The sequence below is a fragment of the Talpa occidentalis genome, unplaced genomic scaffold (genome assembly GCF_014898055.3).
Source record: "Talpa occidentalis isolate TD23 unplaced genomic scaffold, MPIMG_talOcc4v2.1 talOcc4.5, whole genome shotgun sequence".
Classification (NCBI taxonomy): domain Eukaryota; kingdom Metazoa; phylum Chordata; class Mammalia; order Eulipotyphla; family Talpidae; genus Talpa; species Talpa occidentalis.
Window position 1 is genome coordinate 70,621,913 of NW_023604861.1, and position 16,720 is coordinate 70,638,632.

The following is a 16,720-nucleotide window of genomic DNA, read 5'->3' on the forward strand; positions in this document are numbered from 1 at the left end:
AATACAAAAAATTTGACAACTAGAAGAAATGCATAAATTCTTAGATGTGTACAATCTTCTAAGAGTTAATCATGAAGAAATAGAAAATCTGAATAGACTCATCACTGAGGAAGAGACTGAATAATAAAAAAGTTCCCCAATAAATAGAATTTCAGGACCAGACAGCCATACTAGACAACTCTAGCACTCAAAGGCAATTTAAAAATAGAATTTCAGGACCAGACAGCCATACTAGACAACTCTAGCACTCAAAGGCAATTTAAAACCTATATTCCTTAAACTTTTCCAAAATATTGGAGTGGATTAAACACTTCCAAATTCATTTTGTATGGCCATCATTACTAATAGAAGAACCAGACAAAGGCATCATACAAAGAAAAATAGTCAATATCCTTGCTGGTCACAGATGCAAATATCCTCAACAAAACAATAGCAAACAATTCACCAATACAAAGATTGTACACTATATTCAAGTGGGCTTTAATGTAGGGATGCAAGGATGGTCCAATACCTATAAATCAATCAAAATGCATCACATTAAGAAAATGAAATGTTAAAAACCAATCATCTCAACAGATGTGAAAAAAACATTTGATAAATTTAACATCAATTCATGACAAAAACTTTCAATAAAATGAATATAGAGGGAACATACATCAACATAATACATGTCATAAATGAAACACCCACAGCTGACAACATACTCAACAGTGAAATCTGAAAGCTTTTTCTGTATTTCCAGGGATAAGACAGGGATTCTTACTCTCCCCAATTTTATCCAACACATTAGTAGAAGTACTTGCTAGAAAAATTAGGCAGGTAATTGGAATGTAAAGTTGTCTCTCTTTGAAGATGACATAATTTATATTCAGAAAATCCTAAAGACACCAAAAAACTGTTAGAACTAACAAATTCAGTAAAGTTGTATGGTACAAAATCAAAGCACAAACATCAGAAGTATTTCTTTACATTAACAACAAGCCATCAGAAAGAGAAATTAATTAAACGTACTTGTTTACAATTGCATTAAAAAGGATCCTAGATCATGACCAAGTGGAGTTTATTCCAATAATTCCAGGATGGGATAACAAAGTCAAAGTAATTCACCACTTTGGTAAAAGGAAAGATAAAATCATATCAAGAGAAAATATTTGACAATATTTAACATCCATTTATGATTTTACAAAAACAAAATTGGGATAAAAGAAATATACCTCAAGAATAAGGCAAAACCATGGCTTATATATGCAAAATGGTTAAAAATTGAAAGCTTCTCTTCTAAGTGCAGATACAAGACAAGGATGTCCAGTCTAAACACTGAAACTCATTATATTGGGTTGACGACCATAGATGGGTTACGGTAAAATAGCTGAAGAGTTGTGAACCTATACCCCTAATGCATATAGTGTTGTATACCAACATGAACTAAATAAAGAATACAATTAAACATCTAGTAATAAAATTAACATGTGAAAAACTTGTATACTGAAAACTGTATACAATGATAAAGGACCTTGAAGACAGAAAGAAATGGAAAGATATTCTGTGCTCATGGATTCGAAATAATAACATAAAGAAAATGTCCATATGAACACAAAGTAATCTACAGAGTGAATGCAGTCCCTATCAAATTCTAATGGATTTTTTGCAAAATAGAACACCACAAAATTTATAAGGAGCCATAAAAGGCTCTGACTAGCTAAAGCAATCATGAGAAAGTAAAATGCTAGAGGCAGACTTCCTGATTTCAACCTGTATCACACAAGTTGCATTGCATACATTGTTTGCATACAACATGTATCGCACAGGTTGAAATCAAAACAGTACTGTGCTGGCATATAAACAAAAACATACATCAGTAGAACAGAGAGTGGGAGCCCAGAAAAAAAATCTACCAAAAAATTGACCATTAATTGTCAATTAATTCATGACAAAGGAGGGAAGAATATATGTGGAGCAAGAACTCTCATCAGTAAATAGAGTTGGGGGCACTGGAGAGCAGCATACAAAAGAATAAAATTGGACCACTATCTTACTCCATTAATGAGTTAACTGAAAATAGATTAGAGTTGAATGGGAGTGTCTATGAATTTTATGGTTAAATAAAACATGTAGTTTGGGAGCTGAAATTTTTTAAATGCTTCTAAAAAATAGAAGCAAAGATATCTAGATGAAGTAGGTCTACATCAAACTAAGAATTTACTACCCAGCAAAGGAAAACATACGAAAAGATAGCCTACCGAATGGGACAAGCTATTTCCAAGTTATGTCTGATAAGGGGTTAATATGTCAAATATATAAAGCATTTACAAAATTCAGTAGAAAAATTATATTAAGGGCCTCCCCTGGTGGCGCAGCAGTTGAGCACTGGGCTGCGAGGCTGCCCGCAACCTCTGCAGCACCGGTTTGATCCCCCGCCACCAGTGAGGGTCCCACATGGCACGTGGAACTGTCCTGCCGCCCACTGCTCCCCTCAGCAGTGTATTTTGTCCATCTGCCTGTTCTGTTCCCCGCTCTGGCTCTGGTGAATTCTCTCACCCTCCTGCGTGTCTGACTGTACCCAGTGCTTGTGTGGATAAATTAATAAATCTTAAAAAAAAAAAAAAAGAAAAGAAAAATTGTATTAAAGGCAGGCAGAGGATCTAAATAAACATTTTTTCCAAGACATACAGATATCACCTTACCATACGTGTTAGAATTGCTATTATAAAAAAAGAAAAGAAATAACAAGATTGTCTAAGAATTCCCTTAATCAGACAGCATTGGTGGGAATATAAATTGGTGCAGCCACTACGGCAAATATGGGTATTCCTCAAAAAATTAAAACTAGCACTGCCATGTGATCCATCAACTCCACATCTGGTTATCCAAACAAAACAAAAACACTAATTCAAAATGTTACATGAACACTTGCACTCCCCATGATCATCACAGCGCTATTTACAATGACCAAATTGGAATATTTGCAATAGGGAGACTTGGAAGTAACTAATGCACCTAATAATGGATGAATGAAGTAGTTGTGGTGTGCACACACTCACACAAGCACACACTCACAATGGAACACTACTTAAAAAAATGGATGACTGGATTATTTTCTTTGTTTTTGTTGAGTATCATCAGCTCTTTGTAGATTTTTGTGATCAGTCCTTTAACATTAGTGTTGTATACAAAAATTTTCTCCCAGACGGTGGGGTTTCTCTTTGTTTTGGTTATTGTCTCTTTTGCTGTGCAGAAGCTCTTTAATTTGATGTAGTCCCAGCTGTTTATCTTTGCCTTCATTATCACTGTTTTGGGTGATGTGTCTGTAAAGATGTCTTTGAGGTGCATGTCATGTAGTGTTTCGCCTATATTTCCTTCTATGTATTTTATGGTTTCAGGTCTTATGTCCAGTTCTTTGATCCATTTTGAGTTGGTTTTTGTGCATAGTGTGAGGTAGTAGTCAAGCTTCATTCTTTTGCATGTAGAAAATAATCCAGTCAAAAAATGGGCAGAAGAGCTAAAAAGAAACTTCTCTGAAGAGGAAATGCAAATGGCCAACAGGCATATGAAAAAATGTTCAACATCACTTGTAATCAGGGAAATGCAAATCAAAACTACCATGAGATACCATCTTACACCAGTGAGAATGGCACATATTAAAAAAAACTAGCTACAACAAATGTTGGCAAGGTTGTGGAGAAAAAGGAACTCTTCTGCAAAGCAAAAATCAAAATCAACAAGCAACTATAAACCAGAGACACACTATGGGAGGGAGGGGCTGGGAGAGGAAGGACTAGGGTCAAAATAAGGGAGGGTACAATTGTATGGGGAATATAACCAAAATGAAAATGCATACATTGTGCAAAAATGAAAAATGATGTAAGAATTATATAAAATAAAATTAAATAAATAATAATAAATAATTAACTGAAAAAAATTGATGCAATCCTGCCATAGGTGGGCCTTGAGTGAGTAATACTAGGAGAAAAAAATCAGACAGGAAAAAATACATAATTTCACTTAGATGTAGAGTCTAAAAATAAATGAACAAACAACAAAACTTAGAGATATAGCCAAAATGGATGAAGAGGTTTTACAGGGTAAATTCTAAAACTTAACTGTGGGAGGTTACAGATGGTAACTAAACTTACAGGGGAGATGTGGGTTAAGTAGGGGGGAAAAGCTTCAGGCTTTCCCACCCTCCCACTGTGCATGTGCACTTGGCCAAAAGGCGTGGCGCCGTGTGGCAGTGGCATGACGTGTGTGGTGTGACGTGCATGGCATGGCGCGGTGTGGCACAGCGCAGTGCGATGCGGTGCAGTGCTGAGGACGGAGGAGTGCAGTGGAGTGGACGGAGGAGTGCTGCGGAGAGTGGCAGAGTGCGACGGAGTATGGCGACGACAAACAGCAGAGAGCATGAAGACACCAACAGGGCTGCTAGAACCGGTAATGAATCTACCTGGTATGGGTTGGTTGCTCTACATTTGGCATAGACGGCAGGACGGTTCAAAGCAGGATGGTTCGGCACAAACGGGTATGGAACCCTTTGAAACTTGGGGAGGGATTGCAGGATGGCCAGCCACAAGCAGATGGTACGCAGTGGCCAGCCTCCTCTCCCAGTGGGCACTTCCCCAGGAATGGCCAGAGATGATGGATCCCCGGTGCAGTTGCAACAGGCCCTGTACGAAATAGAAGAGACCTTGGATGGATATAGTGCCCGTGAAGTGGCAGGGGCCGTGGGATGGGTGTTTGTCACAGCTCTGCGAGAGTCCAGGCAGAAAGAGCAATCCAGGATCCAGCAAGTACGGGATGAGATGCGGGAAGAGATGCAGAAACTGCAACAACATTTGAGGATTCTGGAGGAAGAAGTTCGGAGAAACCAACCCGCCCTTCCGGAGATGCCCAATCCTTCTCAGGAGAGGAGGAGAGGGAGGCTGATCCCATGCTCTGGGCATGCCTGGTGGTGACTCAGAAAATGAAGCAACAGCGGCCCATGGCCACAGCGGGTGAGGCTGCTGGACCACCACAAATGACAGACTTTACTACGTGCTGACCATACATCCAGGCGGAACTGGTGGACTTGGGCAAACAGTTCTGCCAGAAACCAGGGGAACCCTTGGCAGCCTGGCTGTTATGTCTGTGGGACCTGGGGGTGGATGGGATTATTCGCACGGCACAAGAGATGGAGACACTGGCCTCAGTGACTTTACACCCATCCTTGAGACAGAGACTGCAGAATAGCCAGCAATATGGCCAGGGAGATCACACTGTGCTGGAATGGATAATGGCTGCCATACGAACAATATGGGCTGATGCAGGAGACGTGCCGGAGACAGTGAGCAGATGGCAGACGTACCCTGAGCTGGCACAGGTACTTTAGGAATTGGGGATGCTGCAGACCATGTTCAATGTGAGTACTCATTGTCCTGATGATGAGCGTTTCACAGCAGGGATGAGAGACTTGGTATTAAAGAGTGGCCCATCATCCTCATTTGGATCCCTCATGGCAGTTCTAACACCCTTTGTGGGACGCCAGATACACGATGTCACAACAATGATAGCCAGCTTGGGCAAAGTTGAGAGCTGGCACTCTCAAACTCAGAAAGGAATACTGGTAATTGTTGAAAGGTCAAAAGGAATGCCAAGGAGGGCAATGAAGTCTCTTGGCATCACAGAACCTGTGAAAGTTACCCGTAACCAAATGTGGAAAGATTTAGAGAGAGCAGGTGTAGATCGCACTAAAATACATGCGAAGCCCAATGCATATTTGTTAGAATTATGGAAGCAACTGCAAGAGGACCAGAGGCACACGCCTGTGAGAAGGACTGCTGCTAGGGGAATCCTGGAAGCTTCAGGCACGTGCCCTGCACCTGGAAGACCACTTGCTGCCGACCCCATCCTCGGGCGATGGCCTGATCACTTTCGAATAGGGTGAGGGCCAAGGCACCCATCCACGGGGGATGGGTAGGGACGGGAGGCCACAAGTGGAGCTTGCCATCCACTTGTCCCCGACTAACATGCAAAGAGTTTTGGCTTTGGTAGACACAGGAGCAGAATGTACTCTGCTCTATGGAAATCCAGAAAAATTTCAAGTGTCTACTTGTTACACTGATGGCTATGGAGGTCAGAGTGTCAAGGTGATAGCAGTGGGACTACCCTGGAGAATTGGGCAATTACCCCCCAAGGAGTATAAAATATAAGTATCACCCATCCCGGAGTGCATCTTGGGGGTGGATGTACTATGTGGCTTATGTCTAGAGACCACAGCTGGAGAGTTTCGCCTTAGAGTGTGTGTGGTAAAGGCAGTGGTGCAAGGACATGCCAAGCATCCACCCATACAACTGCCAGTCCCTAGATGAGTGACTAATACCAAGCAATATCGGCTGCCTGGAGGCCACAAAGAAAATACAGGCACAATATCAGAATTGGAAAAAGTGGGCATTGTGCGAACTGCCCACAGCCCCTATAATTTGCTGGTGTGGCTGGTGAAGAAGCCCGATGGCTCTTGGGGCATGACAGTGGATTATCGTGAGTTAAATAAAGTAGATTGCCCCTCACATGCTGCTGTGCCTTCAGTAGCAGACTTGATGGATCGTCTGAGCTATGAGCTAGGCATGTATCATTTTGTAGCTGATCCGGAAAATGCTTTTTTTTTTTTTTTTTTTGATAGATATAGCTCCAGAGAGTGAAGACGTGAAGACCAGTTTGCCTTCACGTGGGAAGGCCGGCAATGGACATTTACTGTGCTTCCACAGGGCTACCTGCACAGCCCTACTCTGTGCCATGGGCTGGTGGCAGCAGATTTGGCCTGGTGGGAGGGGCCGTCTTCAGTGAGTTTGTATCATTACATTGATGACATTTTATTGACTAGTGACTCTCTTGCAGATTTGGAAAAGGCAGTACCTCTCCTATTGACACACCTGAGAACATGTGGCTGGGCAATTAACAAAAGCAAACTGCAGGGGCCTGGACTGTCAGTTATGTTCTTGGGGGTTGTTTGGTCGGTAAGACAAAGGTTATCCCTGATGCTATGATAGATAAAGTACAAGCTTACCCCACTCCAATCACAGTGAAGCAGCTGCAAGCCTTTCTGGGCCTGCTGGGTTCCTGGAGGGCATTTATACCTCACATGGCCTAGCTCCTATGACCCTTGTATATGTTGATATATAAGGGGGCCAGGTGGGATTGGTCAGCTGAGGCAGATGCAGCATTTGCCACAGCCAGTCGAACTATAAAGACTGTTCAGGCCTTGCAAGTTTTTAACCCAGCCCGACCCTGTGAGCTAGATGTGCATGTTACTCAGGAAGGGTTGGGTGGGGTCTCTGGCAGAAATCAGAGAGGCTACAACAGCCTATTGGCTTCTGGCCCCAACTCTGGAAGGGGGCTGAGGTTAGGTATCCCTTAATTGAAAAAGTCAGCTGCGGTATATGCAGCCTTACTAGCTACTGAAAGTATAACTGCCACAGCTCCTGTCTTAGTGAGAACAACTTACCCAATAGCTGGATGGGTACCAGACTGGATGACAAAACCCCATAGTGATACTGCTCAAACGCCCACCTTGGCAAAGTGGGGAGCATACCTAGAACAGCGCTGCACCCTGTCAACTAGCCCCTTAAGGGCGGAGTTGCAGGAGTGCTGCAGGAGGCCTTGTTGCTCCAGCCAGATAGGATACTGACAAGCAGCAAAGAAAAAAGGCCTCACACCGTGGGGCTGAAGATCTGGCATCCCTTTGCTTTTTGTTCTTGCTCATAGAGAAAAAAAAATTTATCAAAAAGTATATTAGGCAATAAATTATATATATAATCAAAAAGTATATTAGGCAATAAATTATATACATCAGCATAAGTAAATAGCACAAAAAATTGTTTGTTTAAAAATTAGTTGTTGGGCAGTTTGGCCCACTTGACAATGGGAGATGGTTTATTAAACACACCTGACAAACATTACAATACAATAATTATAATAGGTCCTTCTTTTGCCTTCTCTTAAAGTTTCTTGGAAAAGTTTTTAAACGAAGCTATTTGAGTTAAGGAGTTTCTAGGTAAAGAAAGTTCTGATAGCTGGGTAGCAGCCAGCCCCTGCTGTGAAGGCCATTGAGAATAAGAAAAGTCTTTTTTTGCTTAGGCTTTGGCTGATAGGGATGTACTGGTGGCTATCTACTGTCTTAGGTTATTGTTTAGCTAAAACAATGAATTTTAGTGTAAGACTTAGTTTTTTATTAACCTTGAAGTTTGCCTTCTTACTAAAAACACGTAGTGGCCAAAAGCCCATAAAAAAAGAAATGCACTAATTGTTTCTGCTTTGTTTCTATGCACTTGATAATGTAATCTCAATGCTTGCAAAAAATGTATAAATAAAGAACCTGCTGAGCCTTTCGGCAGAAGATACTAACACCTCACCAAGTGTCGGTGTCTTCTCATTCCCTTCCCCTCAGTCCCTAAGTTTCAGTTCATTCGTATTCGCCGAGGCCGTCTCATCCTTTCAGAAACCCTGACAGGACATTTTGCCGGAGGCTGGTCCCCGGCACAGGAGGTTCTTGGTCCGGTGACATATGTCAGTATGGAACCCACTTCAGAAGCCTGTGTAGAAGCTGAACCTGAAGCTAGTCCCTACAAGGAGGGACGAGCACCAATTCCAGCAAAGTCCTGGTATACGGACAGCTCCAGCTGGGGCCAGCCAGCATCTTGGACAGCTGTGACCGTATACCCAGAAATAGACACTATTTGATGTGAAACCGGGACAGGAAAGAGCAGCCCATGGGCTGAACTGCTAGCTATATGGATTGTGGTGGTCCATGAGCCTTCCCCTCTAGTAATTTGTATGGACAGTTGGGCTGTGTACAGGGGCCTGACACTGTGGATTTCCACGTGGAATCTAAATGACTGGACAGTCATGCATCAGCCATTGTGCGGCCAGGCCCTATGGGAAGATCTATGGGGCCTGGGGCATCAGAAGCAGGTGACTGTTTATCATGTCACAGGACATGCCCCATTGGCCTCACCAAGCAGCAATGAAGCAGATACCCTAGCCTGGGTTCGATGGCTTGAAATTGCTCTGGGGCGGGATGTTGGGCAGTGGCTGCACAGATGCTTGCTCCACGCAGGGCAGAAGACAGTGTGGGCCACTGTGCATGCCTGGGGTCTACCTGTAACTTTAGAGGAGGTCCAGACTATTTGTGAACAATGTGTAGTGTGTTCCAGGACTTATCCCTGGAGACCTTTTGCATCTACAGGTCTGGTGTTGCGGGGGCAGTTACCCCTGACACACTGGCAGATTGACATCATTGGACCACTACCTCACTCTGATGAACAACAGAATGCAGTCACCTGTGTGGACACTGCTAGCAGGTTATTGGTAGCTTACTCTGCTCCACATGCGGACCAAAAGGCAGTTTTGGCAACACTGGCACGCCTATGTGCTGCATATGGATGTCCACTGGTAGTGGAGAGTGACCAAGGGACTCATTTTACAGGAGCCCGGGTGTAGCAGTGGGCCAAGGACATGGGTGTTTAATGGAAGTTTCACACTCCCTGTAATGCCAAAGCTGCAGGGATCATAGAGCGTTATGACGGACTGCTAAAGCAAGGGCTAAGAGCTACTGACCCTGCTCTGACACTGACCAGGTGGAGCCGATGTCTGTGGGATGTGCTATGAACACTAAGAGAGGAGCAGGAATAGCAGCCTGGCTCCAGTGGAGGCGTTGCTGCATCGTGCCGCTGCTCCCATCCGATTGCAGATACACACTTCGGATATTTTGTTAAAGCCTGGATTTGGACAGCAGGGCAACATTTTATTGCCAGCCCCAACTGGAGTGGACCCAGGGCAAACTGTGGACCGGGAATGTCCCTGGACTGTGAAGGCTCCCCACATGTGCTGGGTGGCTCTGATAGCCCCTTGGAGTCGTGGCCTGGAGGCCAATTTACAGATAACACCATGGGTGACTGCACAGAGGCTGCCACGGGTGTGTGTTACCCACCCTGCAGTGGCAGATCAGTGGGTAATCCTGAAGGGGACATTTGTGATGACTCTGTGGCCTATTATGAGCTCTCCACTCTAGCTACATGTAGAGCCCTCTACTGCCTCTTCTCTGGCAAAGCCAGTGTGGTACTCATGACCTGGGAGGCCACTGATGCCAGCTATAATATTATCTTTGGATGCACAATTGGCATGTATATTGCCAGATGGGAGGGTTCTCCCATTGCTGGTACCAATAACTTCTTTATCTTTTCGCTCCTAGGAGAACTGAACTTAGTTATATTGTGATGTATGCTGTTTGCTTTTGTGGGCCATGGCTGCAGTGTTTATGTTTGTTAAAGGAAACCTGTATAATATTGTATATAGACTGTATGGAGGAAAACCCTGAGGGGGTGGATTGTGGGGCAAGTAGGGGGAAAACGAGTCAGGCTTTCCTGCCCTCCCACTGTGCACATACACTCGGCCAAACGGCGTGGCACCTTGTGGCATGGCGTGGTATGGCATGCCAAACGGCATGGCACCATGTGCCATGGCGCCATGTGTGTGGTGTGGCGTGGTGTGGCGTGGCATGGTGCAGCGCAGTGCAGTGTGGTGTGGTGCCGAGGATGGAGGAATGGAGTGGAGTGGATGGAGGAGTGCAGTGGAGAGCGGCAGAGTGCGACAGAGTACGGCGATGATGAACAGCAGAGAGCATGAAGTCACCAACAGGGCTGCTAGAACTGGTAATGAACCTACCTGGTATGGGCTGGTTGCGCTACAGGAGATCATTTCATAATATATACAAATACTGAATTGTACACCTGAAACCAAACATTATACACCTGAAATCAATAATACATCAGTTATAATTATTCCTTTTTTTTTAAATAAAAGAACAAATGGCCTTCTGAATTGTAAAAAACTCATGGTTCTATGAGAGTACATGCAGAAATTGGAACAATTTCATCAGACTTCTACATATTTTCATCAAATAAAGTTGTTTGGGAAGAGAGAAGCAAGAATCACTGGTTTTGGCAACTTCTGTTTTTGCACTAATGACATTTTAAGTACTGACTATAAAAAATAGACATGACCATAACAGAAATTTGAAATTTTCAGAAAAAACAAAAAAACCTGAATATTCTTCTACTCAAAAAAAAAAAAAAACCCTGATTATTCAATATGTTTTTCAATCTTTTTACTTGTAAGCAATATACAGAAACCCATTAATAGATATCTATAAATTTAGGATCAGTGTGTCCATATAATTTTAACTACATGATATTTCACTATTTCATTATTTTTTTCTTCTATTGTATTTAAACTTGTGTCATAGTTTTCTATTTGTACCATTATGTTATTTAGTACAGGAAATTTTTATTTCATTACAAACAACACTGCAGAAAGCACCCTTCATTTTATTCATATTAAGCCAACACCATTTACACTTCTTAATCAACCCTTACCAAGTGCCCAAGGAAGTAGGTTGTTGCCATTAACACTTCCTAGACAAAATATATTAGGTATAAATTCATGCAGTGAGAATACCAAATGGTTCCATTTAAAATTGGAGTTGATATTTGCAGGATGGGAAGAGGGGCAAATATATAATTTCTGTTTTACAAAGTGATAGTTAATATTCAGATATTGGGAAAGCATCCAGCATGAGTGATATATAGTTGAGTAAGCTGCATAATCAATTCAGAATTATCAGTATAGTAGAGGTCTTTAACTTTGAAATAGGAAAGGAAGACAGAGGATGAGCAATATAAACAGGAATACAAGTGAAATGAAAAATTATTGGAATAATTTAAGTTTTTAGGCTTCAAGTAGCACCAGTATAAATTAGCATTGCCTGTGTTTACACAATTCTAGATATTGATGAGGAAACTTGATTAAAGACAGCCTCGGATTAAATCTGTGCTTCCAGGAAGCCCATATCATAGATTATCAGCATGCATATAAACTAGACCTGTGATGCCTGTTGTTCAATGGCTATATTGCCATTGTGAAAAGAAATTGATATCTAACAAGTTGAATTCTAAAAAAGTAGTCAATATTTAAGATAATTATGACAAAAGAAAGTAAATGTACGATTCCCAGCGCATGCTGTGTATAAGCGTATGTTTTAGTCATTTAAAATATGGATTATTTTAGAATAAGCATGGTTCCCTAAAAATATATATATGTTGTCTATCAGATGGAGAGTTTTTCCCACTGAAACTAAGATGAAAACTCTGGTATAGCACCCACATTGGATCTCAACTTCTAATCAACATATGAGTTAGATCAAGTCCTAATGTTGTATTAGGTGCTTTCATTCTACAGAACATATTTCAGTAATAATTCACTTTGACTAAGAGCACAATGGTCCCCTCCCTGTCTTGATCTAGAGACCACCTAAAATCAGCCAAACCTCCTTGTCCTAAAATCAGCCAAACCTATTTTCTAACAGCACAATAGCACACAATTCTGTAATAAAATAACACAATAACCTTGACCATATGTAATAACATAAAATAATTAGAAAGAGGTGACAAAGTTATCTACATACATACTTATGTATATATACATAATAATACATGTGTATATATATTATTTTGGTTGTTTATGTAATTTAAGTTTTAATAATTGCTGTCCTTGACAATCAGCTTATATAACTCTTGGAAATCTAACATTTAGCACTAGTGAGCCAGGAGGAGCAGCTATAGGCCACCACTGATTCCCTTCCACTGTCCTCACCTCTGAACTTTTCCCTGAAGCTCCTATTTCTCAAGTAAATCCACTGTTTTGGAGATTTACTAAGAAAACACCAGTTGTTTTATGTCTTTATTTAAAAAAAAAAGATTCTATGATTAGATAAATGTGGGCAATGTTGAAAATTATGTCCCTTTCCCTCCTCCAGACTCACAAATATATATTAGGAATAATAAACATTCTGAGAAGTCAAGCATTAAACAGCAAACTAATTTTGTTCTCAGAATATGCAGTGGAAAATGCTGAATTAGATCCTTAAACAGAGGTGACCTATGAAAGCAACCTTACCAGAATAAATATGCTACCCCTTGATACTGTGGCACCACAGGCAAGCTCTCTACATCATAATACACCCCTTATTCAGTTACATGCCTACATTTTCTTGAATGGACAGAGCTTTAATTTTATAATGGGTATTTTATGAGTTGATATTTAAGGGGAGAGTCATTTCAGACAATGTGGCATAACAAACCCTACAAACACACAGAGTAACAGTGTGCAAGCCATAGTAATGTGGATCTTAATACATGACTCAGGGTCATAATGAGGACTCAGTGGGATATGAATCTCACTGAGTAATATCTTCAAATATGAAAGGTGAGACTGTTAACCAACAGTTACATCAGTTATTTTTACTAGAAATGCCTTTAAAATTGAGATATGGTCTCTGAAGTAATTTCCTGAACCAAAATTTAATATTGGTGAGCTTCTTAATATACATTCCTGAGCTAGGACATCTGAATGTGAATTACTCATACTCCCTTTGAGAATCATTATGAGTGATCATGCCAGAACCACCCATATGCAGACATGTCACCTGTCAGGTCCTGCAAGGCCTGTCTTCAACAGGTATATAAGCATTCTGGACATAAGGTATTTATCATGAACAAATGTTTTTAAACACACCTGAGTCAAGAACAGCAGGCAGTCAATTATAAAGGAGTCAGGGGGTTGGGGTGGGACAATTCAAAATCTATGGACAGTAATCATGGTGAGAATAGTTGGGGAATATGTATATTTGTGTATGTGTATTCATGCTAACCAATCCAAACACTTGCATTTGAGACATTCCTGAGTAATCTTGGCTTAAAGTTAATGGTGTCGGTGCCTGCTTTGAAAATATGCAAATCACTTTAGTGATTCATCTGTATCCAATGAAAATTAAATTATATATATAGTTATATTGCTTCACTAGGTATATGTCAAGTAGCAGATGCCAGAAAACAGGTGATTATCATAATATAGGCACCAGAAAGGTAGCTGTCCCTAAAATATCCTCCCTTCTGGCTACCTAATGCTTAACCAAGCATCACATGACTTCATTAGTAGAGACCAGATAGAGTTAATAACCATATGTCCCTTAGAAATTTAACAAAAATCAGTATCATAACAATTTTTAAAAGATGGATAAAATAGTAGTGATGGTTAACACTCATCAAATATTTACTGAGTATGCCTTCAAATGGATTGATTTGTTTAATTTTCACAAATTGGATGGATTTCCTTTTACTGAACTGAACAGTAAACTAAACAAAGCAGTTAATAAACCTGCCCAGGATACACAGCAGTCAGTGATAGTCAGGATTTGATTTCAAGCAGTCTCTCTCCAAGCCATGCACTCTCTTCTATGTTTTCCTTTCTGAGAGTAAAATTTAATATACTAGTTTCAAACAAAAGGGAGGAATCCTAAGCATAAATGAAGATGAAGAAATAGGGAGGTCAAGAAGCAAAGGGGAGAACAGGAAGAGAAGGCTGTGGGCCCCAAGATAGAGCCATCCTACTTCACATAGTAACTTTCACCATGTACTTGATATTCTAGGTTATTCTTAGTATCCTTTGACTCCTTTGGGATTAGCCAGCTAGACCACATTGTCCATGTTTAGGAAAATGTATTGAAGCCAAGACAGGTGAGCGGATATTGCTTATAATTCACAAATTTTTCTGATCAGACCACATGTGCCAGAGTCACTTGACGATGAATTTTCTTAATGTAGGTGATGACGTGAAAATTGCACTTTCATTCAGAGTTGTTCACAAACTGAAAAATTTAACTTGCCAATAATTAAGCTTTCATGCAGTCAGAAAAGGCAGGGTGTATCACAGTACTCTTTGAGGGTTAAAAAGGTCTTGTATATTAGGTCACTTGTATTGGAATCTAAAAACAAAGACAAAATCAAACTCCTAGAAACACAGAGTGGAAAAGTAGTTGCAATAGGGCTGGGGGAGGAGAGGCTGGTGAATGGGGACAAAAGCTCAACTACTCAAATGAAGCAGGTCTAAGGATCTAATGTGTAACAGTGAGGATCTAATAATAACACTACTGTGTAATTGGAATTTGCCAAGATTGGAACTTAAAAGTTCTCAAAAGAAAATGTGAGGCGATATATTACAGTTTTATTTGTCAATTATGCCTCATAAAGCTGCAATTTAAAAAAGTCTGAAAATATGGTAGGACAGAAGCCCACTGCTTTTTTGTTTTTGTTTTTTAAAGATTTATTTATTTATTTATACAAGCACTGCGTACAGTCAGAGGCACGGGAGGGTGAGAGAATTCACCAGAGCCAGAGTGGGGAACAGAACAGGCAGAAGGACCAAAGTAAACTGCTGAGGGGAGCAGCGGGAGACAGGAGAGGTCTGCGTGCCATATGGGACCCTCCTCTGGTGGCCGGGGAGCAGTCGGGGATCGAACCGGCGCTGCAGAGGCTGCGGGCAACTTCGCAACCCAGCACTCAACCACTGCGCCACCAGGGAGGCCCAGAAGCCCACTGTTTAAAAGAGTCAGATTACTGACTTTGTGATAACAAAAGGTTACCTTAGCTGACTAATTGTCTTCATGACCCCAGAGATTCTCAATTATATTTCCAGGAAATCTTAGGAGTTTTAAACTAAGACCTTAGCCTACCATAGGAAAAATTAATGGGTACTTTATGGAATAAATGAATAAAAATGCCTTATTTATTCAAAAACATGATCCAATCTGATAAAATATGCTTGGGAATAAATGTTAACAAGGAAAAGTTGGCTGCTGTTATTTTTCAAAGAAACTGAGCAATAAAATAATTTCATCTGGGGAAGATGACTTATGAGACTTTTATGCATACGATGAAATCTGAAAAGCATACGTGGAAAGTGAAGATTATCATCAATATGCTTCCCACTCACAGAAGTAGAAACAGTGTCACCTATCAGAGAGCATTTAAAATTGATATTTTGTGACCCCATTTAAAGCTGCTTCTATTATCATCTTTCCTTGTTGGAGCCCTGACTTTGAACAATAAAGCTGTTACACTTACATCAGATATTCATATTTTCCAGGCAAAATTAGGAAAAATAAGAGTTCAAGGCTGTGTTCCACAGATCATAAAGATAAATATAATAAAAATAAATAGGAATAGTCATATTAATGACCAGCTCTCAGTTTCATTGATTTTACTCTCTTTTCATTTTTCCATCTTCTTTCTTTCACTCTGTCTTTTCTCTTGTTTACTTTGGGTTAAGTTTGTTTTTGTTTTTTTTTTTCCAATTTTCCCCCAAAGGTGGTATGTAGTTCCTCGAAGTTCTGCAATATAGGGTGATGCGTATAGTGAATGGAAAAAGTTCCTCTTCCATCTTCTATTTCCAAAAATCCTTTTAATATATTAACCTCAGAGAAAGCACTTATCAGATATTAAACTGATAAGAACTGATATTCCACTTGATCTTAGCCAAAGGGCTGAGGAGAGAAAAGTTGCCCTTCTTTTCCTAGTCTTAAGAAGGAAGCTTATGTCACCTTTGTTTTTTTTACCATGTGTTTAACACTATTAATTTCTTCTGTATACTATTTAACTGCATCCAAAGAATTGTGTCAAAACATTTGTTTTCAGTTTCATTCAGTCTCCAAGTTCATTCAGTCTACAAGTTTTCTCACCTTGTTTCCTTTATTGGCTTAAAAGTATATGCCAAAGCATTTAGCATGAATTTTGTGATAAATAAGGGCATTAGAAAGAAATAACAAAAGCAGGGCCTCCCCGGTGGCACAGCGGTTGAG

General features: G+C 40.7%; 1 non-coding gene across 1 annotated transcript; it reads right to left on the bottom strand.

Moving 5' to 3' along the window:
• Window positions 1–16,227: 16,227 nt before the first annotated feature.
• On the bottom strand, window positions 16,228–16,417 carry LOC119260060 (U2 spliceosomal RNA). Its single transcript, XR_005128694.1, has one exon. It is a non-coding gene; the product is annotated as a U2 spliceosomal RNA (small nuclear RNA).
• Between the last annotated feature and the right edge of the window lie 303 nt (window positions 16,418–16,720).